Source organism: Pinus tabuliformis, chromosome 2_1 (genome assembly GCF_031772625.1).
Source record: "Pinus tabuliformis cultivar Carrire ecotype Pingquan chromosome 2_1, CPIR1, whole genome shotgun sequence".
Classification (NCBI taxonomy): domain Eukaryota; kingdom Viridiplantae; phylum Streptophyta; class Pinopsida; order Pinales; family Pinaceae; genus Pinus; species Pinus tabuliformis.
Genome location: NC_142299.1, coordinates 805,762,936 through 805,790,646, shown reverse-complemented (window position 1 = coordinate 805,790,646; position 27,711 = coordinate 805,762,936). Strand labels below are relative to the sequence as shown.

Here is a 27,711-nt window from a genome sequence, read left to right as displayed (position 1 = left end):
AAATCCTAAACTAAAGAGATACATTACAACTTGTGTAACATTTCTCCATTAATACAAAATAATATTAATTATTTTCTACTTTTTTATTTATAATTTTTTTGTACTTTTATATTGTCCTAATTAATGCATATAAAGAATTAAAATAAAGGAAACAACATGAATTAAATACTTAAGAAATTTTTGAGAGAGTGGTGGTTTAAAACAAACTATAAAATGGGATAATCAAACAGTTTCTCTTCCTCTTCTCAACACCAAGAACACTCTTGCATTGTTTTGAAAATTGTTTTGTAGCTACGTTTGCTCTAGTTTTCTAAGTTCTATGTAGAAGGCAATTGCATTGTTTTCTAAGTTCTATGTACAAGGCAATTGCATCGTTACAGTGAAATTAATTGGGCAAACCAGTTATGCGGTGAGGTGGAATAACATTGTATGGCTTCCCTGAATCAAGAGAAAAACTGAAGATACAAAGAAAAAACAAAAGCCCAAAATTAGGAAACAACAATGTTTGAAACCAGTTATGCCGCCTAGAAAAGTACTAACTACGTGGAGAAATCTTTGCCAAAGGGAGTACAGAATTAATGGCTCCATTAACCAACTTGCATGCTGAGGGCTCTAGTACATGAAGCACCTTAATGCCGGAGGGTGCATTATCATTCTACATTGAATATGATTATATACTCGATCTGGAGACAATTGCTATGTATATGTCGAAGATTTTGATTTTATTTTTAGACAAATAATAGTAATATCAACAAAGCACTAAATTATTATAGGAATTTTTTGTATGAATACAATTTAATTGTTATGCGGAAGATTTTGATTTTATTTTAAGATAAATAATTATATTGAGTTGAGAGGCTTTATTTCATGTATTGTAATATTTAATTTTTTATTAAGTTAAATTACATAAAAATAAAAATTAAATTAAATTAAATTTTAAAAATAAAATTAAATAAAAAGATTAATTTAATGTAAACATTTTAATTTTGTCAAAATAAAATAAATAAAAATAAAAAATGAAATAAAAATTATTTTATAAAAACAAAAATGGCTCATGGTATTCATGTGGAATGTAGCCTATTTAAGGAGGGAATTAAATCAATCTAGATTTATCTTAACTCCAGATCTACCAAAAGTGGAGAGAGATCAAATCTCTTTTGACTCTAAAAAAGAATCTCTTTTGATTCTAAAAAAGCTTTGCATATCAATCAAATCTCTTTTGACTCTAAAAAAGCTTTGCATATCAAGAGATTTGGTAGATCCGAAGTTAAAGATGGATCTTGAGTGATAGTAATATAGACAAAGCACTAAATTGTGGCCTGAATTTTTGTTTTTTCTGATTTTTTAATATTTGAAAAACAAATATTATCATTTGTTATTAAGAATAATAATTATAAAACTTTTAAATATATTAAAAAACCAAATAAATTAATATTTTAATAAGAAATATGTTAATGAAAATGATATTTTTTTAAAGTCTTAGAGTATGGCTTGAAATACCTTCTTAAAGATGGATCTTGAGTGATAGTAATATAGATAAAGCACTAAATTGTGGCCTGAATTTTTGTTTTTTTCTGATTTGTTAATATTTGAGAAACAAATATTATCATTTGTTATTAAGAATAATAATTATAAAACTTTTAAATAAATTAAAAAACCAAATAAATTAATATTTTAATAAGAAATATGTTAATGAAAATGATATTTTTTTAAAGTCTTAGAGTATGGCTTAAAATACCTTCTTAATCGATAAAGCATTATTATTTCTTAAATACCAGCATAGATCCATTTAAGTATAGATCATGAGCTTAGAGGGATTAGCGTGCAAACTTCTTTAGAGTGTAAAATACAATGTGTTATTTTTCATTATTTAAATTGTATCTTTGAATGCCAAATAGAGTATATATAGGACCAAATAAAAATTTTAACCACAAAACTTAATTTTTTCCTGATATATACATAATTGTTTTAAAATGATATATAATATATACGCAATTGAAATTAAAATATTTTACATGTACATTCAAACATTTTATGACGCAAATTAAAATAGTTTTTTATTATTAACATATTTTTAAGTATATGTAAATATTAATTCCTATTAAAATATTTTATCAATAACCAAATTATAAGATTTAAACATCTTACTCAGATATTTTTTTTACTTCTAATTACTTTACAACATATTCATTTATTTTTTATTAAAGTCGACATTATTTTTCTATTTAGTACATAATTTTTAACTTTTATTTTACACATCCCCTCATAATGGAGGGCATTTTTTTTATTTTTTTTTACATTTAATTACTTTACAAAATATTCATTTTTTTTTATTATAGTCAAAATTATTTTTCTATGAATCTTTTTTTTAACTTTTTTTTTAAAGGGAATGGATAGACGAACAAACTTACACATTCCCTCTGCTACAAAATGAGCCTTTCTACTCAATAAAGAAATATATTAACAATATGTCAACCAGACTAGAAATTTACCAACAAATTATTTGGATTAACTACATTTTATTTACATGATAATGAAATTGGAATAACTAAATTTTAGTTAAGTGCATGATAATGCAATTAATTGTAATTGCACATCAAGATTTTCTTTATATATAGTAATGTAACTCCACATAAAAACTAGTGTGATATATTCAAAATTTCCTAAGCTTAAAATTTTCTATACGGGAAAAAAATACTATTTATTTTCAATTTATTTAAATTATTTTTTATAATTAAATACTTTTAAATTATCCACTAATGAATTTTACATAAAATCTTTAAACATTAATTATACTAAATATTTTTTTGACAAAATCATATTTAGATTGACAAAATCACATTTAGATTATAAATTTGAGGACCGCTTATTGTGGTCCATTATTATGTCTTGATGTTGAATTACAATAAGTGGTTCAAAACGCCTAGACTTTATAATCTAAATATGATTTTGTTCAAAAATATTTGATATAAATCATAAATCACAAAATCATATATTCTGATTAATTATATTTTTAATAATATTCATTTTAATTTTTAAATTCAAAACATCATTTAAATATTTTATAATTTAACTATACATATCATCATCAATCATAAAAACTGAATTAATATATCAATACCTAAAGATAATTTTGAATTAATTCATCAATTAATTTTCTTATAAACGTCTGAGCCTTACTTTTAATTTTAAGGATATTCACTTTTTTAATTCATAATATCAATTAAATATTTGAAAATACAATTATACATATTAAGATAACACTTCTTTATAAAGAATAAATTATCAAGCAAATAAACACAAAATTTACCATTTGCATTTTATAATTCAAACAATATAGGTTATCATCATACTCCATTATAAAAACTAAGTTTATATATCAAAATCTAAAAGTATTTTTGAATGAGATTATTAATTAATTTTTTTATAAAATCCTCAACATTATTTTTAATTTTAATAATATTCATTTTTTAAATTCATAATATTAATTAAATATTTTATAATTAAATTATATATATATATATTAATATAACATTTTCTCGTTTAAAAAATTGGACAAACACAAATTGAAAATTTTTCAATACACACTGGCTTTATATATATATACATATATATACTAGCATTTGCATCACATGTTGCAAAGGAAACGCCGTAACGCAATGTCATAAGAAATAATAGCATAGAAGAAAGAAGTAAAAATTCACGCCACATTGAAGGACTTGGCTAGGTAGATGAAAGAGGGAAGATATGTGCCTAAGACAAACTCTGTGTTGCAAAATGTTGAGGAGGAAGAGAAAGAATACATTCTCTGTGAACACAATGACAAGTTGGTCATTGCTTTTGGGTTTATCAATACAACCCGTGGTAGAAGATAATAAAAAATCTTCACATATGTGGTGATTGCCATGATGCCACCAAATTTATATCTAAAATTGTTGGGCGAGAAATCATTGTTAGAGATATAAGTCGTTTCCATCATTTAGGTCATAAATTTTTACCTGTAATAATCAAGATTTGGCACATAAGTCGTTGGGTTTAAAAGGCCATAGTTACCACCAATCAAGCTTTGTCTGCAGTAAGACTTGGTATTATACGTAGATGCCATGCCAAGCTGATCTAAATACCTGATCGCAATGCAATGAATAATTATTGATATTTCAATTCCAAAGAGTATAATAAACATTGAATGTTAAGAAAACTGAGCTTACCAAAAACTAAATATAAAAGCATTAGTGATGAGATGGTGCCCACTGTTATAAGTCCCACCAGCTTCACCCACCCATACACTTGACCAAGGCCCATATTCCTGCAAAATGGCTTTCACACTCTTGAATGTGGATGCCCACTATTATAAGTCCCACTAGCTTCACCCACCCATACACTTGACCAAGGCCCATATTCCTGCAAAATGGCTTTCACACTCTTGAATGTGGATGCTTCTTGACTCAGATAAGATGGATCCAATATCTTTTCCACAAGGTGCTCATCCACACCTGATCAGGAGATAAAGGTTAATGTCCTATAAGAACATCATACTATCAAAGATTTTAATGAAAACTATAGAATTTATTGTCTGCACCTGCCCCAAGATTGTAGATATGATGTTTAACAACATCCAAAATGTTTGGTCCTGTTTGCCGAATAATCTCCTTAAACCAGTCGGCTTCAAAAAATCCATCAGGTGCTATGAGGAGTGGTTTCTTTTGAAAATCCTTGTAAATCTGTTTCAGAATCTTATCACGCTGAATTACATCAGCTGCATACTGCTTCGAACTGATGCTCAGCATTCTCTGTATATGCCCAATATTTCTGTGAACATATACACAACAGAGAACACAAGTGCGATGGCCAGCATTCTCTGTATATGCCCAATATTTCTGTGAACATATACACAGCAGAGAACACAAGTGCGATGGCGTCGAGATGCGGTGATGGTTGCCCCATTTCGCAAGTAGTAGAAGCTCGCAGAAAGTGAACGAATTAGTAACTACTTTCAGCCTGCAACGAATTAGTAACTACTTTCCTCTGATCGAACGGTTGAATATTATAATTATTTAAAAATATTGAACACCTTTTTCCTTCTCACTAAAGAAGATATATAAAGCTCTCGAATCCATTAATGCAACAAAACTATTTCATAATGTTATAAGTAAGTTTGATTGAGTTGAGAAACTCATTCTAAATGCTCAGAAATAGAATTTTATTAACATACAACAACCAAAAATTATAAAAACAACAAACCAAAAAATTTCATCAACCCAAAATAAAAAATTAATTCTATCAAATGTTTAACAATGTTTGACATTGAGCTGCTGGCAAATAGAGTTCGATAAAATCCGCAGCTTATAACGTATGCGACAGATAATATAGGATGGAATGGGCCATCTCGTTGGCAAACTAGCTTCCAATCTTTTTTTTACGTGATGGTCAAAATTATTTTCTGATGGATTTAAAAAAACAATATTTAAATCATTTTACTCACAATTTTTTTATTCAAATAAATTAATTTCTTTTAAATTAAAAAAAATATGAATAATTTAATTAGTTTTTAATTTAAAAATATAAAACCAATTTAAATATTTTATAGGAATGTATTTAATTTTAAATAATTTATATTTTTAATTCAATTTAGATTCTTATTTATTAATTAATATTAAATAATGTGATGATAATGATGATGGTGGTTGTCCGCTGAGACCAAACAATGGTCTATCGGACCTAAAGAAACAAATTATTTGTTTTGATTTAAGATTTTATTCCTATGCTCAAAAAGCTTGGAAAGAAGCCTCCCGAGCTCACTATAATTTTGACATTGTAAAAGGCTAGGAAGGTCAGTATTGTACTATCTAGTCATACTATCTTTGAAAATTGAATTTTTGATTTCTAATTAACGTATAAATTAAAGCAAACGCAACTCCACCATAATTTATTTATTTATTTATTTATTTTATTTAAATTAAAGTAAATGTAACTATACAATGAAATAATATAATATAATTTCAATTTTAATTTATGTAAATATTGATTGGTCAAGTTATACGCACGACCTTAATTCCCATGAAATAATGTTTTATGGAATGGTTAATTTTTTTTTAGTAATTTGGTATTTTTTTTTTTTTAAAACAAGATTATATTGGATAATTTTTTATTTTTAATAGTGAAAATAAATTAACAACATAAAAAAAACTTCAAATACCTAAAATCCAAATCCAAAATTACAAACTTAATTTCCCCAACAAACGAAAAAAAAATCTCGATTGCAGGTTGCTCAAACTTGTTGAGGTGGCTAGCAGGCCCCATCTGTCACGCCCCTACACCTGCGGTAGTCTTCCAACCGCTTGTAGCAAGGTGCGGCACCACCGAACGCCTTCTTTTCACCAATACTAACATTCGTGGACTACGCCTACTTTCACATTAATATTACTTAGCTTGTGTTTCGCAACCAAGTAAAATGCAATTATCCTTTATACTTAATGAAGCCCATACTCATTCATTATCATCATGCAATTATACCAAGAACAACAACAATTGCAACAAGTATAAAGGGGAGGGGCAACTCCCCATAATGTGAGTCTGCTCGACAATATATTAAGAATATCAGTTTTACAATGTACAAGTGTGCCTTGTCGAACCAAGTCTACACTTAGCCAAATATTACAACGAAGAGGCAACCCTGCCTTTTACAATACATGTGCACCCTTGCACAAAGAGAAGTGCTCACCCGAACCACTTAAATCCTCTTCACCAAGTCCTGCACAAATCTGCACATCCACCGCACCTCGGGCACGCCTTGCCCACTCTTCGACCGACTCAAGATCACCTTCAAGTGCACCTTCAAGAGGAGTGCATGAGATATGCACAACTCCCCTTATTTCTGCGCACTTTTACTTTCCTCTTGATCTTATGCGTAGAAGAGATGAGAGGAAGTGTTGTTGAAATGAGCCTCAAGGCTCCCACATATATACACAACCTAGCGTGGGTTTACATGGGGTGTGCAGCCCCCTGGCCGACCCCCAAAACCACTAACCATGCGCCCATAAGACTTGTACTCAAGTCGGCCTCAAGTCTCATCCATCGCATGTATATATTATGTTGCTTCAACACTTAGTTGCATAAGTGTCTCTCCCTTTTGTCGCACCAAACGTCGCATTATGTCCGCAGCCCGTCGCATCGTTGTTTCGTGCGCGCCCGCCCGCGCCCTCGTGCACGATGAATCGCCGGCGCCCGTTGCACCCGCAACTCGAAGGCCTTACATCCTCCTCCACCTGAAATCGTTGTCGTCCTCGACAACATACCATCCCGGTAGCCATCCACCAAGATCATCATCATTCATGATGTCAACTTCTCCACATAAAACATCCCTGCAACATATGTAGAGTCTCATCTCCACCATATCTCGACTTAGTGACCAACTTCCACCAAGCTCACCATACCAAGGTATGCACCTCAACAGTATGCACTTCATCAGATATCATCTCGATCCATGATCATCGACCCCTCTGTCACAATCTCCACTGCAACATCTCGTGTCGACCTCATCATGTGTCCCCATGTGAACCTCTGCAATGATACTCCAGCACGATGCCAACATATCTCTGCACACTTCCGGACCTCATGTCTAAACTAGTTGGGTAGCTAATCCAACCATCACGCTCAATCCATGAGAGTGAACATCCTCATGCCATCATCCGCTGTTCCTCAAATATCTGCCACATCCTTGACTCCTCAAGAATCTACCTCCATAATCCATGCTTAGGTCCATGGAAACTCCATCCATCTCATCTGCAACATGTCATGATGCTTGATGCCAAGCCATCCCTGCACCATCAATCATACCTGCTCAAACATGTTTAAGGACTCACTGCCATGAGCAGCTAACAATGAGCCCCACCTTCTTCATCCATCTAAGAAGATGTAGAGGGAGTAGAGCCTGAAGGCTCTCCCTCACTAATCAGTTCGATCCATCTATCAGGATCCTCAATCTCCATCCTTTGTAGATAAGCAACCCGGTCTTCCCTCTGGACATCCGGCCTCACATATACCTCATCATCATCATCATCACCCTCCACCAACTCTAGCCTTCTTGTCAAATCCAATATGCTATCTGAAAGTGTCTTGATGACCAATGACTGCTCCACAAGCTTTGCCTCAACATTAGACAACCGCTTGTTCACCTTCTCCTTCTCCTCCATTTGCATCACTCCTAATTTACAATCAAGCCTTGTCACACCAATGGTTGAAACACCAATGGGTACATCTTCCCTTCCATCATAAATGTAGAGCTTCTTCAAATGTGGAACGATCATAGCAGCAAATTGTTTCATGAATTCCATCCCCAATACAGCTTCATAGTCATCAATCCGCACTATAGTGAAGTCCACCTTCCCGGTCCATTCACCAAGTGTAGTGTCCACCCTTTCAGCTATACCAAGAATCTCAATAGGAGGAGAATTCACTGTCTTCATTTGTGCCTTTGCCGGTACAAATTTCAGCCCAATTCTTCTCGCAGTATCTTCGCCCATGAAGTTGTGAGAAGCTCCACTATCCACCATAGTGAGCACATCAGCACCTCCAACCTTCATTCGAACATACTCCAACTTGTTCCTTTCAGGATCTCTTCTAGAGGCTACTTCCGTAGTAGCAGAAGCACCAAGTATCTGCATCATCCCCACAGAAGAATCTTCATTCTTTCCATCAGACTCAACCTTATTCTTCAAGGCCTTGAGATGCCTTACCTCAAGAGCTAGGCAATCCCACTTCTTTTGATTCAATTTATGTCTTATCTCTAGTTCCTTGAATTCTGCTTCAAGCAAGTCCATTTCCTTTGCAAGTTGATAGGCTTCCTCCTTATTCCGGTCAGAAACCCCTTCCTTAGCCAAGGCATGAAGAGCACCCCTTGTTTCAAACAACCTTTTGCCATATTCCGCAAATCCTTGTCTTACTTTCTTTGACTCTTCAAGTAGACTTCCTTCAAACTCTTCAAAGGTTGCAAAACCCAATTTCTGCAAGATAGACATCTTTACCAAGTCACCTACAACCTGAACCAACCATTGTTCCACTTCATGTGAAACGGCTTCCTTCACTTGCAAGTACCTGTCACGAGCAACTCTACTCAACGGCTTCAAACCGAAGCTCTGATACCACCTGTCACGCCCCTACACCTGCGGTAGTCTTCCAACCGCTTGTAGCAAGGTGTGGCACCACCGAACGCCTTCTTTTCACCAATACTAACATTTGTGGACTACGCCTACTTTCACATTAACATTACTTAGCTTGTGTTTCGCAACCAAGTAAAATGCAATTATCCTTTATACTTAATGAAGCCCATACTCATTCATTATCATCATGCAATTATACCAAGAACAACAACAATTGCAACAAGTATAAAGGGGAGGGGCAACTCCCCGTAATGTGAGTCTGCCCGACAATATATTAAGAATATCAGTTTTACAATGTACAAGTGTGCCTTGCCGAACCAAGTCTACACTTAGCCAAATATTACAATGAAGAGGCAACCCTGCCTTTTACAATACATGTGCACCTTTGCACAAAGAGAAGTGCTCACTTGAGCCACTTAAATCCTCTTCACCAAGTCCTGCACAAATCTGCACATCCACCGCACCTCGGGCACGCCTTGCCCACTCTTCGACCGACTCAAGATCACCTTCAAGTGCACCTTCAAGAGGAGCACATGAGATATGCGCAGCTCCCCTTATTTCTGCGCACTTTTACTTTCCTATTGATCTTATGCGTAGAAGAGATGAGAGGAAGTGTTGTTGAAATGAGCCTCAAGGCTCCGACATATATACACAACCTAGCGTGGGTTTACATGGGGTGTGCAGCCCCCTGGCTGACCCCCAAAACCACTAACCATGCGCCCATAAGACTTGTACTCAAGTCAGCCTCAAGTCTCATCCATCGCATGTATATATTATGTTGCTTCAACAGTTAGTCGCATAAGTGTCTCGCCCTTTTGTCACACCAAACGTCGCATTATGTCCGCAGCCCGTCGCATCGTCATTTCGTGCGCGCCCGCGCCCTCGTGCACGACGACTCGCCGGCGCCCGTCGCACCCGCAACTCGAAGGCCTTACACCATCCGTCTCAGTGGCGCCTTCCGTTAATACTTTCAATATTCCAACAACTCTTCAGCTTTCATGATTTCCGATAACTAGACAACTCTAACTCTTATCTACTCACTTAAATGCATTCAATGCTACTCCATGCCAAAGGATTTCAAAATTCGAATGCATTCTTGCCTGGCATTTCAAATTGAAATATTGCGCGTGGAGTTTCTACAACAGATTATTGATTAGGGAAGAGATGGTTCTTTGCTTCAGCCTTAACCTCTCGCGCACAGGGCACCGTCTGCAACAGATCACTGACTAGGGAGGAGATAGTTCTCTGCTTCAGTATGAACCTACCGGGCGCCGGGCACCATCCCCCACTACAACAACATCCAAGGCAACTCCATAATGGACATCAGAAAGAGGCTCCTCATGGCCATATCTCTTTTCCATCTGCGGCTGCGGGTGCAATTTCTCGAGCTGAGGGGCATGGATATGATTTGGGATCAAATCTAGGCATTCAGGCTAGGTAAGCTCCCTTCACAACGCAGCTAAAATCTCCAACACCATATTATGATCTTTTAAAATCAAAGTTTATATGGGGAATAAAAAACTATTTTACTTGATTCCGTTCTCTTTTAATTGATGTTCCCATGCAGGTGATGATACAATTCAGTAGCGTTGAAGGCAGAAAGTAGAGGATTAATTCGAGCAGAACCAAAACAAGCTGTTGATACGCCTGCTGCAGGTTATTAAAAGAGGTTTTGGATGTCGAATCCTTTAACGGGTTACTATATCTCGGGATATCTTACTGTAGGTTATTAAAAGAGGTTTTGGATGTCGAATCCTTTAACGGGTTACTATATCCCGGGATATCTTACTGCAGGTTATTAAAAGAGGTTTTGGATGTCGAATCCTTTAACGGGTTACTATATCCCGAGATATCTATTCTGAGGGTCGATTCAACTAATTCCAACCGAGTACCAAATTAAGGCTGCTCGATTCAATTTCAAATATAAAGCTTTAATGATGTGCAAGTCCAGCAAACGCGTTTGGTAGGAAGAGATGTACTTTGATGCATTTACATATCATTCGTATCATTTTATTAACTATCAATGAAGGAAGCGCCTTCGAACTTTTGAGTTTGAAGTTGTTGTTTGAGATAAACTTTTTTTTTTTATGAATATACTTAATCCATAAAATTGGTCTTAATTCTCAGAAGAATCAGTCCAAGTTGGTTTCTAAATGGTTAACTACTATAATCCTAAAAACCAGAGCTAATCCTGAATACAAACAGGGCATTGGTGAATTTTCCAGCCCAGTACACCTGTAAGTTATTTACAATCCATGAAAAATTTACTAAATCAATCTCAAGATCAAGATCAGCGTAACACTAAGATTCGATTAGATGATGAATATAGAGATTTACATCGTATTCTTCTGTTGTTGTAGGGATTTTTCGATTCGGTTGTTGGTTTTAGGGCTTTCTCGATTAGGTTGTTGAAAACAAAATTTTGATAATAAAAACATCGACTCACATGTGGTGTATAATATGTTGGATGTCATAGCCTCATTGATTCGAGAACTTGAAAGTAAAAAATTTTGACAAATAAAATGCGCAATAAAAAAATTATTTATTTACTATCGAAACTAATTTAACTAACTTAACTGTAATAATTATTTATTTACTATCAAAACTAATTTAATTGTAATAAAAAAAATATTCATTTACTATTAAAACTAATTTAATGGCTAATAATAGCAGTACAGGCTTGAAGTTAGAGGAATCTCAAATGCAAAAATTCTCATTTTTGAAAATTGTAAGACTTTTGGGTGCGTAAATAAAACAAGAGATTTTATTTATTAGAAATATACAAAAATAATAGAGAATATTTTTTATATCAAATAATTTATTTATTGTTTATTTGAAGTCACTGTTAATTTGTATCGGGATAGTTTTTCTATATATTAATCGATAAAGAATACACTGTCAAATGTATTATTTTGAAATTGTCATTTGAATTTTTTTTTTTTAGAAGGGTCATATTACATTTTAAGCTATTTGTTTAGTCTCACAATATGCTTATTCATGAGAATATATTAGACATTTTTTTTCAATAAATAAGATAAATGGAAAAATAGTTCAACTATTAAAAGAGGGTAAAATATTTATGGATTTTTAATTGTAATATGCTAAGTCAGTCTATAGTACTCAATTTATTTTTGTGAGTTTGACGTCAGTAAGAAGGCATAAATTCAAGGAAACATCAAAAAAATTGTTAATACATTGTTTTATGGCAAGATTTTATGTGGTGATGGAATGCAAAGCTCTTGCCTTGTAATTACAAACTTTTCACCTTGATTGATATTTAAAATAGTGAAGTATTTAAATCATGTCTTTCATATTGTTTAAAAAAAATGTGAACTATAATTGTTTTAATTGATGGGTTTAAAATTTGTAAAGAACTTTATAGTAATTCAAATTAGTAAAAAACCTTAGATACCAACACACCTTGTTGAAAACATAGGGTTAGAAGTAAAATAATTAAGAAAGAAAAAAAACATATAAATTTAAATAATTTAATAAATGTCTTACAAAATAAAGATAACTTATCAATTAAGTATTTATTAAGGATATAAGATTTTCTTTTTGGTTTTTACCTACTATTTTGTATGTCTCTATGTGTGGGGCTTGATCATGGAGATGGATTCCATAGATTATATTATACTAATGACCCATATGATAGGATGTAGATTTCGTCTACTTTTGATTGCCATGTTGGTTTCTCATTGAGGGTCTCTTAGGTATGCACATCCTTTCCCTTATCAAAGGATGGTGTCTTAAAGGAATTCATGAAGCATTTATATGTATAAATAGTGGCGTGGCGACAATGAAGATTCTAGTTGTGTACACAAAGATTTCACTTGCTTCATGTGCAATTGTGCTGCAAACATTTGGCTTTCTTTGTTAGAAAATGTCGTCATTATAGTTCTGCAAACATTTGTCTTTCTTTGTTAGAAAATGTCGTCATTATAGTTCTGCAAGTTGGCTAAATTTACTTCAAATGGATGCTTTCTGGAAGTAGTAACTCAACAATCGACCTACTAATTGTAATGTAGAACATTTGAATACACTTATTTGCTGGAACTTGGAAAAGAATGAGAAAATAGGTAATTAGATGCCATAATTAGTTATCCAAACTTGAGGTCGCTTGATATCTGAGATTGATAACTGGAGAGTACTCAAAGATTAGTCCAAACTGCCAATGAAAGACTCATTGTTTGAAATACCCCATGTAAAATTGTTGTTAGAGAAGATCATGAATAGAAAATGCAGAGACCATAGAATGTTCAAGATATTATTTTAAGACTGCTTCCAACAGTGAAAAAGACAAAACATATACTACAATGAAATGTCCATTATGGAGCCTCTTTCTTATGTCTTGGCTCTACTTTCTTCCATATCCTTGCATCGATTCGAACTAAACAAAGAGTTTTTAAAATAGTCTCTGAGACAAATGAGAGGTGGTATACTGCAACTTTAAGATTTTGAATTTAAATTTAAAACTCAAAAAAACTGCCCCATCACATTTAATAATTAAACTACCTTGTCAACTCACCATATCACTTACTCAACCATTTGGAAACTGTAGCGGTGATCCTAACGAATATTACTTCAGAATAAGGGGTTGACAGAAAATGGATGACCAAAATATGGGAGGAAGAGGATACTGGAAAAGTGCCAAGATTATCAATATCATACATGCATACATCTGGATAACATAATTTTAAGGACTCTTCATCCTGGTGGATAATTCTCATCGTTCTCCCACTGCTCATCGTTAAATAATGGATACATTGAAAAGATAGATTTTGGAATCAATTCAAGAAAAACTATGACCTCAATAACTCTATCCAATAGGAACTGTAACCCATAGTAACTATAACCAATGAGAACTATTACCACAGTTACTCTAGATGACAAGAAATCTGATCAATGAATGAATACGATGATTATAGGTCGTTGGTCATAATAGTTCTCTAATCAAGAAATTTCCTATAACTATGACTAATAAACATTGATTATAGTTATTGTGAGTCAATGTTCCTAACTAACAAAGGAATTATTCCCTAGAACTATGATTGAAAAAAAAGGTCCTAGTTTAAATTCATAGTCAAAGCTCCCACATCATAATTCTTGTGGTCATGATTCTTGTAAAATGAATTAAAAGTTCCTAATTTACAAGGGAACTATGAACAACAAAGGAATGATTCCTAAGGTCATAGTTCATGAGGGTCAAATTTCTTGAGGTCATAGTTATTATGCGCCATAGTTCGTAAGGGTTAAAGTTCTCAAGTTCATAGTTCTTGTATGTCATAGTTACTATGGTCATATTTATCATGGGTCGTATTTTCTATTGGTTAGAGATTCCAATGATAAGAAAGCTCATAAAATTTATTCAATGGGAGTCGATGAAGTTCTTGTTGGAAAATGAGAGAGAGAGGGAAATGAAATAGAGAGAGAGAGAGAGAGAGAGAGAGAGAGAGAGAGAGAGAGAGAGAGTGTTGGGAATAAATTAGTCATAATGGTATAAATGACAATTACATCCATACAATTCCATTCCATCAAATTCTACAATACTAGGGTTTTCAAATTCCATAAAAGTAGGGTTTTCAAATTGCACAAAATTAAGGTCTTCAAATTTCACTTCAATATACATTGACAAACATCGCTAATCTGTTAAGAAAGGTAAATATGGTTTGTTTACTTACATTGCCTAATTATGCGCTCAAATTTGAACTCACTACATTGGAGTTTCCACATTCCACATTGATAGGGTTTTCATAATGCATAAAGTTAAGGTTTTCAAATTGCCTAATGATATTTCCTAATAACGCACATACACTTTTGAGCCATGCTAAGAAGGTAGCCTAGTTTGGGCCTTACAGAACCTAGACAACTAGGACCACGTGTGCATTCCTAAGGACATGCACATGTTCTTGTGGGCATGTTTTCCTCATGATAGCCCCATTTGCACTTCTGGGGTCATCATTCTTGTGCAAGTTCCCTTAGTTGATTCTCACTAGTTTTTTCAATTATGCTAGGTGTTTTCTCATTAGTCTACATAGTTTATTTCTTTTTCCACATATGAAGTCATTGCCACACATATTTGATTCCACAACCACTTGCCACATGCTTATTTAGAATATACAAGTAGAGTGCTAAGTTATTTCATCATGTCTATTCCCTAATTACAAAAGCCTCCATCATGTTCTGGTTGATTTCTTACACTTGTTTGAGAAACTTTCACATATTTAACTTTATGTATCCATTTATTACTCTTTTATGTTCATATCATCATTCTAGATTGATCATGGTTTTGAGCGCTGCAATAGGTTGTCATCGTTCATTTCTTAAAACCCCCATTTCTTTATACTTATTTTTCTATCTTCTCATAGGTTTTGTATTCTTTGAGGGGTAAGTTTCTTCCAATTTTGACTTCATTCATATGTAATTTAGGGAATTGTGATACTATTTCTCATCTATAATTTCTCTTGATTCATAATGAATTATTATATTGTTCGTTATCTATCTCAATGCTTTGAGAGTGGAAGAATTACATGAATGAGCTTGTAGGGTCTTTTTTATCAATGGGTCCCAATTTGGAAAATTCGGGTATGAAATCTTCTAGAGCCATTTTGAGGCATTAAACAAATTTTTTTGGGGTAAAAAAATTATCGCTTGTGCGAGACCATCCGGTACTAGAAGTTTGTATGCAAAATTTATGCCTCTTACAAGTTGATCTACCATACTGACTGCCACGGTACAAGTCGATGTCACATTAATCCCTGTTACTCATGCATATTGGGCTAGCCATGTATGGAATTTCAAAAAGACTTTAGAAGGTCCAAAATTGTAACTCTAATTGAGGGTTGAGGGAGTCAAACCTTTCATATAGTTAGATATTAGTTTATGTTAAATACTAGGCCACTAGGAGGAGTAGGGGTTCCATTTCATGCTATTATATTTTCTTCCATATTTGAGCAAAGCAATTAGGAGTGGGATGTCAGAGAGAAAAGAAAGGGGATTAAGATTTTGTAGCAACTTTACAAGGCATAGGTCTTAGGAAACTCTATAGAGAGTACCTCTTTCTTTGTATCTACACATTTTTCCATACTAGAGAATAGAGATCAAAGAAACCTCACCTTCTAGCTAGGTTTCTCCCATAAGGGTTTCCCAAGGAAAAAATTGTGCCTATTTTGGTTAGTGTCTATATGTATTTTCAATTTATATTGCTTGCATTTCAACTAATTTATATTTACACATACAAACAAACAATAAATAATATGAGATCTAAAACGAATTAACATTCACATTAAAAATTTCAATATTTTATCAGATCTATTATGATGAATTGTTCCAATGGAATAACCATGACAATTTACTGATCATCTCCACATCTTGCATGAACCACTAGTGTCTTCTTTACTACCACATGTTACGATGACTAGTTTAACATATTATGTGATTGTATGTTACTTTATATTTGATGTTATTTTCTTAATGTCCATGGTTAGGCTTTTATTTCCATTATTCCCATCTTCAAAATGCAACATCCTCAAAGCAAGACAATCCAATAACCATTAATTAGGAGTCAGGCTCAACAATTATCTTGAATTCATTTTGTATTTGAACCCATCATTCATATCAACTGGAATTGCATTTTCAAACTATGCCATGATCGCTAGGTTGTTACTTTCATTAATAGTATAAAAATATTTTATTACGAGGAGTATAAAAGACAATCAATACATAAAATAATTATTAAAATTTATTTTCCCACACATTACAACTATTTATTGGTCGTATCTATATTCCCTTGCCCTTGTAACACTAAATAAGGTTCCAAATTCCTTTATCCTCCCTTAATTGACTATATAAACCTCATTATATCTAAAATGTAATAATAAACCTTTATATTCACGTAAAGTTACTCATATTCATGAAGTTATATAATTTCAATTTACTTTTGTTTTTTGAATGGTTATACACATTTATCAATAACCAAATTATCCTCATCATAACTTAGTCCACAATAGTAAAATTATTATTTATACAAAAATATAAATCACAATAAAGATAAATGTAAAAGTATTTCCCAAAAATTTCATATGAAAATATTAACTTCTTATATATTAATTTGTTACATGTTTTACTTTTTTGAACTTGTTATAGAATATTTGAATTCATTTTAATCATTCTTCAAAATTGTGGAATGTGCAATTCTCTAACTTTAAAATGTTGTTTTTAAACCATTGCACTAAATTATATCTTTAACAAATATCATATAAAGACATTACAAATTAAATAAAAATAGAAATAAAATAAATCTCATATAAAAATATATTAGTTATAAGTAATTTTGTTTCAATATTTTATTTAATCACTAGATATGTAGGAGTTAGATGTTAGATGTTAGACATAAATATTTTCTAAATTCAATTTTTTTATATAGTAAGTTTGTTTTTATTAATAAAATTACGAACATTTTTTTAGATAAACCATCCTAAATCCATCTTAATCCCGATCTATCAAGCATCGAGAGGGATCAAATCTCTCGAGGTGCAAACCTTTTTTTTGAGTGCAAAACTTGAGGAAAGGTTCTCACCTCGAGATATTTGATCCCTCTTGGCCCTTTATAGATCCAAGGTTAAGATGGATCTAGGCTAGTTATATAATATCTAAATTTGTATCTATGTGTCTCTTTCGTATTCTCTCTCTCTATCTCACCCCTAAAATATAAACACTCTCTCTCCATATCTATCTATCTCTCTCTCACTCCCTCTTCCTTTCCCTCTCTCTCTTCCCCTTCTCTCCCCCTCTCTCTCCTCCCTCTCTTCCCTCCCACTCTCCTCTCTCCCTCACTCTCTCTCCATCTCTCCCTTGTCACTCCCTCTCTCTCTCTCCACCTTTCTCCCTCTATGCCTTTCTTCTTTCCTCCCTCTCTCCCCCTCCAACTCCCTCTCTCTCCCTCTCTCCCTCTCCCCCTCTCCTTCTCTCTATTGAGTCCTATCTCTCTCCCTTTCTCTCCCACCTCCATCTGTCTTCCCCCCCCATCACTCTCTCCCTCTCTCTTGCTTCTAAATTTGTCACTATCTCTGCCCCTAACTCTCCCCCCTCCATCTATGTGTCTCCCTATCTCTCTCTTCTCCTTCTCTCCCTATCTCTCTCCTCTCCTCTTCTCTCTCTTCCCTCCTCTCCTCTCTCCCTCACTCTCTCTCGACCTCTATTTCTCTATGTCTTTGTTCTTTCCTCCCACTCTCTCCCCCTCCAACTCCATAAATATGTCTCTCCCTCTCTCCTTCTCTCTCTCCCCTCGTCTCTCTCTTGCTTCCTCTCTCTCCCCTCGTTAATAATTGTTGATAATTAAATAAAAAATTTGGAATATATATTCCAAAATAGCTATGCATATTGGCATAACTATTAATAATGACATTAAAATTATGGAAGCCCTATTCCAGAATAAACACATCTATTGAATAATTATTAATAATAATTATTTAAAATAAAGTTATAATTGAGTTAGTTTTTATAATTTTTTAAATTTTAGCAACTCAAGATATATGATGTAGTAATTATTTTGATACTTATTATGGATATATACTTATAAGGATTTAAGTTAAAATAAAGTTATAGTTTAGTTAGTTTTGATGCTTATTATGAATTGATGCTTACTTGACCAACTATTTCATTTATATTGTCTCCCTCATAAATAGTAAAAAAAAGTAATATATAAGTTTATGAGAAAAAGTTTTTTGGCGTAAATCACATGATAATACATTTGTCGACACGTTTCGAACCAACAAGTGTGGTTCATTGTCAGGACAAGTTGAAGAATCAGATCCTGGCTGCAAATTAAATAGGGAGAGCAGATTGTCCAACGACTAGGTTTGACTAAAAAACATCTATATTGGGTTAGACTGGAGAAACAACTATAATTGACCAAGAAATGACTAGATTTGACCAATTAAATTGTTTAACTATAATAATATTATTATTATGTTAAAACAAATATTATTTTAATATTTATCAAGAGTTATTTTAAGTAAAAAGGATTCTGGGTTAACACTATTTCATTTAGGGAATATTTACCCTAATTTATATAATAACTATTAGTGAATGAAAGGTTTTAATCTAAACTAATAATGATAGATTAATAGTATTAATCTTCTTCTTAATGGCTTGTATAACTGATTAATATAAATTCAACAGTAAAGGAATTAATTATTGTTTAAGCTAGATTGTTCAAATTAGACGTGTATAATTAGTAATAGTATGGATATAAATATTAGTTATTATTATATTATTGTAGTTATAATAAAGTATTATTCTTATCATTAATGGTTAGTTTATCTAATGGGAATAGATCTAGGGATGATATTACTAGTAAGGATTAATATAATAGTGTTATAATAATAGTATTATTATTAAAGGTTTGTGTAACTAATTAATAAAAAGATGTCTGATGGGAACATCAACTTGCGATTAAAATATTAGACAGTCTCTTAAACCAAGGGAGAATTACAAAGAGGAGTAAGGAAATACGGTTAAACAATCAAGAAAAAGATATTAATAGAGGAAGGGGAGGAAGGGAAAGTAATGACTAGGAAGAGAGAGCCAGGATCCAGCAACTACTAATCTTCCAGCTGTCATCTCTGTTGAGATTGCTTGGTCTTCTTTCAATCTCAATTGCCTCCCTAAATTTTTGGTGATGGAATTGCGCCACCCTTGCAATAACCTTGGCCTCCTCAATACACACATGATGCTTGGTCTTCTCTGCATGCTCCGCTAGTGCGGAAGACTTTGTTCTCCTGTGCTTTAGGTCAGCAGCGTGCTCATTAATCCTTTGATTAATAGAGTGTCCCGTCTCACCAATATAGGGGGTCCCATAGGAACAAGGAATAATATAAACACCCTTCATGTCCTTAGGGTCGATAGGATCCTTTACTGACCGGAGGGATTTACGAATGGTGTTGAGGGGTCTAAAGGTCGTGGGAACATTATGCTTCTTAAGAACCCGAGCAATCTTATCAGTGGTCCCTTGGACAAAAGGTAGATGGACCCCTGGGACTCGTTCTTTAGGCTCTTTTTTAACAACCGAATTTCTGGAAGCTTTAAGGAAAGCCTTCTGACCAAGGTGTCTACTATAACCGTTCTCAACAAAGACATTAAGGAGATGGGATTTTTCTTTATCAAAGCTCTTTTCATCAGAGATCCTTAGGGCACGAGTAGTGAGGGTGTTGAGAACGCCCAACTTTTGAGCTAGGAAATGATGGGAACTAGCATGAAGATACTGCTCCGTATGTGTTTTCTTCCGAAACACTTGGTGGGAGAGGGAACCGTCAATATTCTTTGAAATAAGAATATCAAGGAAAGGGAGGCAACCATCGACTTCCTGCTCCATTGTGAACTTAATGGAGGATGATTGATGATTGAGATGATCGAAGAAGAGATCTAACTCCTCTTGGCCATGGGACCAAATGACATTAGTGTCATCTACATATCTTTTCCAGAGCTTTGGTAGGAGACGGGCTGAGGCCAAAGCCTTGGATTCAAAATCCTCCATAAAAAGATTAGCAACAACAGGGGATAGGGGCGAGCCCATGGCAACACCACAGGTCTGTTTGAAGAACTCACCCTCAAAATTGAAAAAAGTAGAAGTGAGACAGATCTCAACTAACTGAGCGGTATCGGGATCCGTTAGGCGGTTGATCACTTCCAAGGCCTCATTAATAGGGATACAAGTGTAAAGGGAGACTACATCAAAACTAACAAGAATGTCCTCAGTGTCAAGCTTTATGTCCTTGAGTTCTTCAACAAAGGATGCAGAGTCCTTGGTCAAAGACTCTTAATCGCAAGTTGATGTTCCCATCAGACATCTTTTTATTAATTAGTTACACAAACCTTTAATAATAATACTATTATTATAACACTATTATATTAATCCTTACTAGTAATATCATCCCTAGATCTATTCCCATTAGATAAACTAACCATTAATGATAAGAATAATACTTTATTATAACTACAATAATATAATAATAACTAATATTTATATCCATACTATTACTAATTATACACGTCTAATTTGAACAATCTAGCTTAAACAATAATTAATTATTTTACTGTTGAATTTATATTAATCAGTTATACAAGCCATTAAGAAGAAGATTAATACTATTAATCTATCATTATTAGTTTAGATTAAAACCTTTCATTCACTAATAGTTATTATATAAATTAGGGTAAATATTCCCTAAATGAAATAGTGTTAACCCAGAATCCTTTTTACTTAAATTCTCTTGATAAATATTAAAATAATATTTGTTTTAACATAATAATAATATTATTATAGTTAAACAATTTAATTGGTCAAATCTAGTCGTTTCTTGGTCAATTATAGCCGTTTGTCCAGTCTAACCCAATATAGCCGTTTTTTAGTCAAACCTAGCCATTGGACGATGTGCTCTCCCTATTTAATTTGCAGCCAGGATCTGATTCTTCAACTTGTCCTGACGATGAACCACACTTGTTGGTTCGAAACGCGTCGACAAATGTATTATCATGTGATTTACGCCAAAAACTTTTTCTCATAAACTTGCTATGGATCACAAAAGCCTCAATTCAACAAGTAATATATAAGCTAAACATATATACATTTAAAATACATGGGTATTCCTACTCTGTAAATAGGCCTTTTTACAATACCATGGGCCAATATCATGGCTTATCAATGCTCCATACCCAAAAAACCTATTCATATTCCATTTAAAAAAACAATAATCAATTTAGTTAAAATAGGAAAATGACACAACTACTTTCAAGATGAATCTCAATCTTTAATTTGTGTATACTACTATAAATATTCTAAAATATTTAGCAAAGGTTAAATATTCTACCATCCACTTAATAATTATTGATAATTAAATTCAAATGCAAGAAACTCAATTCCAAAATAAACACACATATCCACTATTTATTCAATTTTTTAACTGTAAACAAATATTTTAATAATAATGTAAATTAAAATAATAATAAATTTTCAAAATGAATAAATACCATAATAATAAATTTTAAACATCAATAATTTATAGAATACAAAATCATATTTAATATAAATAATAGTTACATAAAAAATACCCTATATAATGATATAATAATAGTTAATATTTATTTATATTGAATCAACATTAAAATTTTAATGTTCTAAAATTAAAATTATTATAAGTATAAATTTTAAAATGGCAAATGCACATTCAATTTATTAGAAACAATAAAGCTAATTTAAATTAAAAAAATATTTTTAACCTAATAATATAATTATTATATTAAACTTTTAGTTTATATATATATATATTGTTATCTTCCCTGGATTTTAGAATAAAAATATCTAAAAGATAAACCATAATATTTATATAGCATTATAAATCAACCAAAATTCTCAACATTATTAATAAAAATGCAAATTAAAATTTTAAATATATTAAAATTTATATAAATTTTTAAAATTTAAATAATATTTCAAAAATAATTTTCATTTAAATTGAAATATAATATTAAATGTTTAAATAATTTTGAAATTAATAAAAAAAATGCCTTAAAAATAGAATATTTATAATATAATAAATATACAAAATATGAAATATTTATGTATTATGCATTGAACAAAACATATTTCATTAGTTTATGGAATATTCTAATACAATTAATAGTGATATATGATATACTTTTGAGGTGTAGTTTCATTGGTTAGTATGTGATGTAGTCTTGGCTAGTTTAGGTTCAAACCTCATGGGAAGAATGAGGATGAAAGTTACTTTGGGCGAATTAAACTTCTAAAGAGACAACCCATCGTGGGTGACAATTAACATTTTTCCATAAAAAAATAAAAATAAAAACTATATATATTTTTAAAATTTCTAAAAAAAGTGAAATAAAAACACCCAAAATTTTTTAGCATCATTTTCAAAACATTAATATAATTCAAAGTTAATAAAAAACATTAGAAAGTAACAAAATTTATATGAAAAAATTCACAATTATACTGGCCCCATACACATAGGATAAAAGGTTAATTTAAAAACTTCACATAAAAGACTTAGAATACATATTAAATATTGCATTGCATGCACAATATAGAAGCTCAAATGACCATGATAATGATTAGCAATAAATAATGGTTATCAAACTCTGGCCATAAATCATAAAAAACTTCAAAGTATAAAAAATATTGGTTTAACCTTTAAAAAAACTTTAAAGGTATCTAATAATATCCCTTCATTACTCAAATAATTTTAAAAGAGACATTTATAAAAGACTATTATTTTTATTATTTATTTGAAGATAAGTTTTTTTAATAATTTTCATTGGTACTCATGTTTTCTATTATAATTAAAATTGCTTTTCCAAGAGATCTTTTGAAATCCACTAGCTACTTCAAAAGAAAATGTTATTGAATACATTGAAAATATGTAGATAGACTAAATGTGACTATTCAAAAGAGTACCTACTACAACACAACATAACCACACCAACCTTATCTCAAATCACACCAACATTATCTCAACTTTGGGACATTTAAATGCACCTTCTTGAAATGGTCAAGAAAATTGATGTTTCCACATTTGTTGGCAGTTGCTTCTATGGAATATTTGGTTTAGTGAAATGGTCAAGAAAATTGATGTTTCCACATTTGTTGGCCATTTCTTCCATGGAAAATTTGGTTTAGTGAAATGGTAAAAATTTTGGTGTTACCACATTCGTTGGCCATTTCTTTCCTGCTAAATTTGGTTGATAACTGAGACTATATGATACAATCAAGAAGTTTAGAGATTCAACCCACAAATTAAAATCTATACAATTACTCTATGGGCAATGTTTATCGAGATTGGTAAAATTGTTAAAGTAATATGAGAAAATGTGGAACCATAAGAACCAAGATAATGAACAATAACCTTTCTTGATGAGATCCTATTCCAAAACCCTTGAAATAGCTATATGATACAATCAAGAAGTTTAGAGATTCAACCCACAAATTAAAATCTATATAATTACTCTATAGGCAATGTTTATCGAGATTGGTAAAATTGTTAAAGTAATATGAGAAAAGGTAGAACCATAAGAACCAAGATAATGAACAATAACCTTTCTTGATGAGATCCTATTCCAAAACCCTTGAAATAGCTTAGTTACTAACGTGTTCAAGAATTACGCTCCATTCTCAACATTTAGATACAATTTTATACTAAGATAATCGCCTACTCTTCGCAATAAAATTTTAATTACCCTCGAATAAATCAATCATTCCAATATATGTAAGTCAATGGATAGTAATTAAATTGGAAAAATGAAACTCTACACTTTCCCTACACCGAGTCGCTTCGTGGAGGTGCAAAGGTTGGCTCATGCTTATGCTAGATTCAGAGCATTTCATTTTTTTTAAAAGGGGTAGGAGGCAACTACATTGTGGTCCACATAAAACTTTTGAATTTGAAAATGAAACGTTGGTAGATGACCATATCTTATGTTTCTGGATGACCATTTGTCATGGATGTCCTTGATTTCAATCAACTATCCGACTGACAGAGTCTTAATGACTCTACAGTGGATAGCGTCGTGCCTGCTACCTTCTCGTTCTCGTACCACGTGAAAGTTACGGGCAGGGTTTCCGGCGGTGAAAGTTTCCGACCACAAACAATTTCCAACGTCTGTCTATGTAAACGGAGGGCGAGAGGTGGGCCACCTAACCGAATGCCAAGAACCTGCAATCGGGATAAGGGTTGCCATCCCAAACAGGCCTTCTTCGGCGTCTTCGATGGTCATAGCGGTCGGAAAGCTTCAGATTTCGCTGCCGAAAATATTGGGCACAATATTGTGGATGCTATGCTGGCCATGAAAGATGAAACAGAGAACCTTCTCGACGAAGCTGTTAGAGCTGGGTACCAGAAAACAGATGCAGAGTTTTTGAAGCAGAATGTCAGCGGCGGTACTGCTTGTGCAACTGCTCTGATTATAGATGGTAACTTAGTGGTTTCCAATGCAGGGGATTGTCGAGAAGTTATTAGCAGAAACGGATCTTCTGAAGCCCTTACATGTGATCATCAAGCTGGAAGGGAGGACGAGCGACAACGGATAGAGATTTTGGGTGGAATTGTGGACCTCCGCCATGGGGTTTGGCGAGTTGAGGGGTCTCTAGCTGTATCTAGGGCCATAGGCGACTCACACATGAAACAATGGATAACAGCTGAACCAGAGGCTAGAAAGATTGATATAACTTCTGATTGCGAGTTTTTAATTTTGGCATCAGATGGGTTGTGGAATATGGTCAGTAACCAAGAAGCAGTGGATATTGCCAGGTCTTTTTGCCTTGGGAAACAGCCTAATTTGACACCATTAGGAGGCGGCCCTATAGCTGCTTGTAAAAAGCTTGTAGAAGAAGCAGTAAACAGAAAATCAAGAGATGATATTAGTGTGGTGATAGTACAACTCAGACATTTTTGTAAGACAAAAATTAGTGTGGATGAGGTGACGGATGATTGCAATCAAAAGAAACCTTGATAACTGTGAGAATAATGTAGAAACTGAATTAGTTATGAAGATGTAGTTGTGAGTAGTTAGGAATTAGTTACCAGAAACGGTTATGAGTTTCCTATATAAATGAAGATGTAATCAATCAAATAATCAATAAAGTTTTGTGAAGTTTATATTTTAAGTTGGTATCGGAGCCAAAGGGCAATGAGTCTGGCCTGAAGCGAAGGCGTGAGTCCAAGTTGTTGAGCCTTCTGCGTGCATTTTTTTTGCGAGGCCAGTTCGTGGTGCAGCGTGAGAGCCGTGAGGCTGTTGCTTGCTGTGTGTGAGGTGTGCAGCGTGAGGACCGTGAGGCTGTTGCAGGCTGTTGCTTGCTGTGTGTGCGGTGTGCAGCGTGAGGACCGTGAGGCTGTTGCAGGCTGTTGCTTGCTGTGTGTGAGGTGTGCAGCGTGAGGACCGTGAGGCTGTTGCAGGCTGTTGCTTGCTGTGTGTGAGGTGTGCAGCGTGAGGACCGTGAGGCTGTTGCAGGCTGTTGCTTGCTGTGTATTGGCGTGTGAGAGCCCCCTGCGTTGCTGCGTGTGGACGGACTGGTTGTGGAACCGTGTTGCTGTGTGATTGGCGTGTGAGAGCCCCCTGCGTTGCTGCGTGTGGACGGACTGGTGCGGGGAGAAGCGAAGGAGACCTTGTCCAAAACTGTTTGCAGAGCCGTGAAGCCTGTTCGTGTGTAGATTCTGGTGCCATCCGAAAACCGTGAAGCTGCTGATGCCAAAACCGTGAAGCTGCTGGTGCCAAAACCGTCGTGTGCAAGTTTTGTAGCCGTCCGTGGTTTTATACCATCTGTATCGTCAGTTAGTGGGAAGTTTGAACTATCTCACCACTACCAGGCCAGACATTGCATACTCAGTCAGTATCCTTAGTCAATTCATGGCTAAGCCTTCAGGAAATCACTGGATTGCTGCAAAGAAAGTTCTCCGATACTTAAAGGGAACAATGAATCTTGGTATTATGTATACTGATGTATCTGATGTTGTACTGACAGGTTTTTCTGATTCAGATTGGGCAGGAAATCCAGATGACAGACGATCTACCTCTGGCTATGCATTCCATATTGGATCAGGGGTCGTATCTTGGAGCAGTAAGAAACAGTCAACTGTTTCTTTATCATCAACAGAATCAGAGTACAAAGCTGTAACCAATGCCACCTGTGAAGCTATTTGGTTGCGGAGAGTTCTTGCTGATCTTGAAGAAGCGCAAAGTGGTGCAACATGTATTAATTGTGATAATCAGAGTGCTATCAAATTAGCACATAATCCAGTTTACCATGCTAGAACAAAACATGTTGAGTTACAGTACCACTTTGTACGTGAGAAAATTGAGTCCAAAGAAATTGGGTTGATATTTTGTAACACCAAGGATAATGTCGCTGATATATTTACTAAGCCCCTTGGTAAAATCAAATTTGAAGTTTTTAGAAATCAGTTAGGTATTGTAGAAAATCCATTTCTCCATTAAGGGAGGATGTGAGAATAATGTAGAAACTGAATTAGTTATGAAGATGTAGTTGTGAGTAGTTAGGAATTGGTTACCAGAAACGGTTATGAGTTTCCTATATAAATGAAGATGTAATCAATCAAATAATCAATAAAGTTTTGTGAAGTTTATATTTTAAGTATAACAACCATCTGACGCAAGTTACTTGAGAGTTGGATTTTAAAATGACTCCTACCTATATTTTAATCAAGGAGTGGGAAGCATAAATTCTCCATTTTTTTATATATAAACACTTACATTCATTTTTGTACATCTTAGCTGGTCCAATGATTCTTTTTCACAATTCTTCCTTCATTCGATTCCAATTATCATATTTGTGTAGCCGCTGCGTTTTACCTCATGTTGTAGTTATATGACCAAGCTACATGCCATCGGTTGTACATCTTAGCTGGTCCAATGATTCTTTTTCACAATTCTTCTTTCATTCAAATCCAATTATCATTTTCGTGTAGCCGCTGTGTTTAACCTCATATTTAGTTATATGACCAAGCTACATGCCATCGGC

The 27,711-nt window shown here is 33.5% G+C and overlaps 1 long non-coding RNA gene and 1 pseudogene across 1 annotated transcript; both read left to right on the top strand.

The window, feature by feature from the left end:
- Positions 1–10,413: 10,413 nt before the first annotated feature.
- Positions 10,414–11,103, top strand: LOC149203042 (uncharacterized). Its single transcript, XR_016253596.1, has 2 exons — positions 10,414–10,595; positions 10,726–11,103. It is a non-coding gene; the product is annotated as an uncharacterized LOC149203042 (long non-coding RNA).
- On the top strand, positions 10,904–25,685 carry LOC149203041 (putative protein phosphatase 2C 53 pseudogene; annotated as a pseudogene).
- The last annotated feature ends 2,026 nt before the right edge of the window (positions 25,686–27,711 follow it).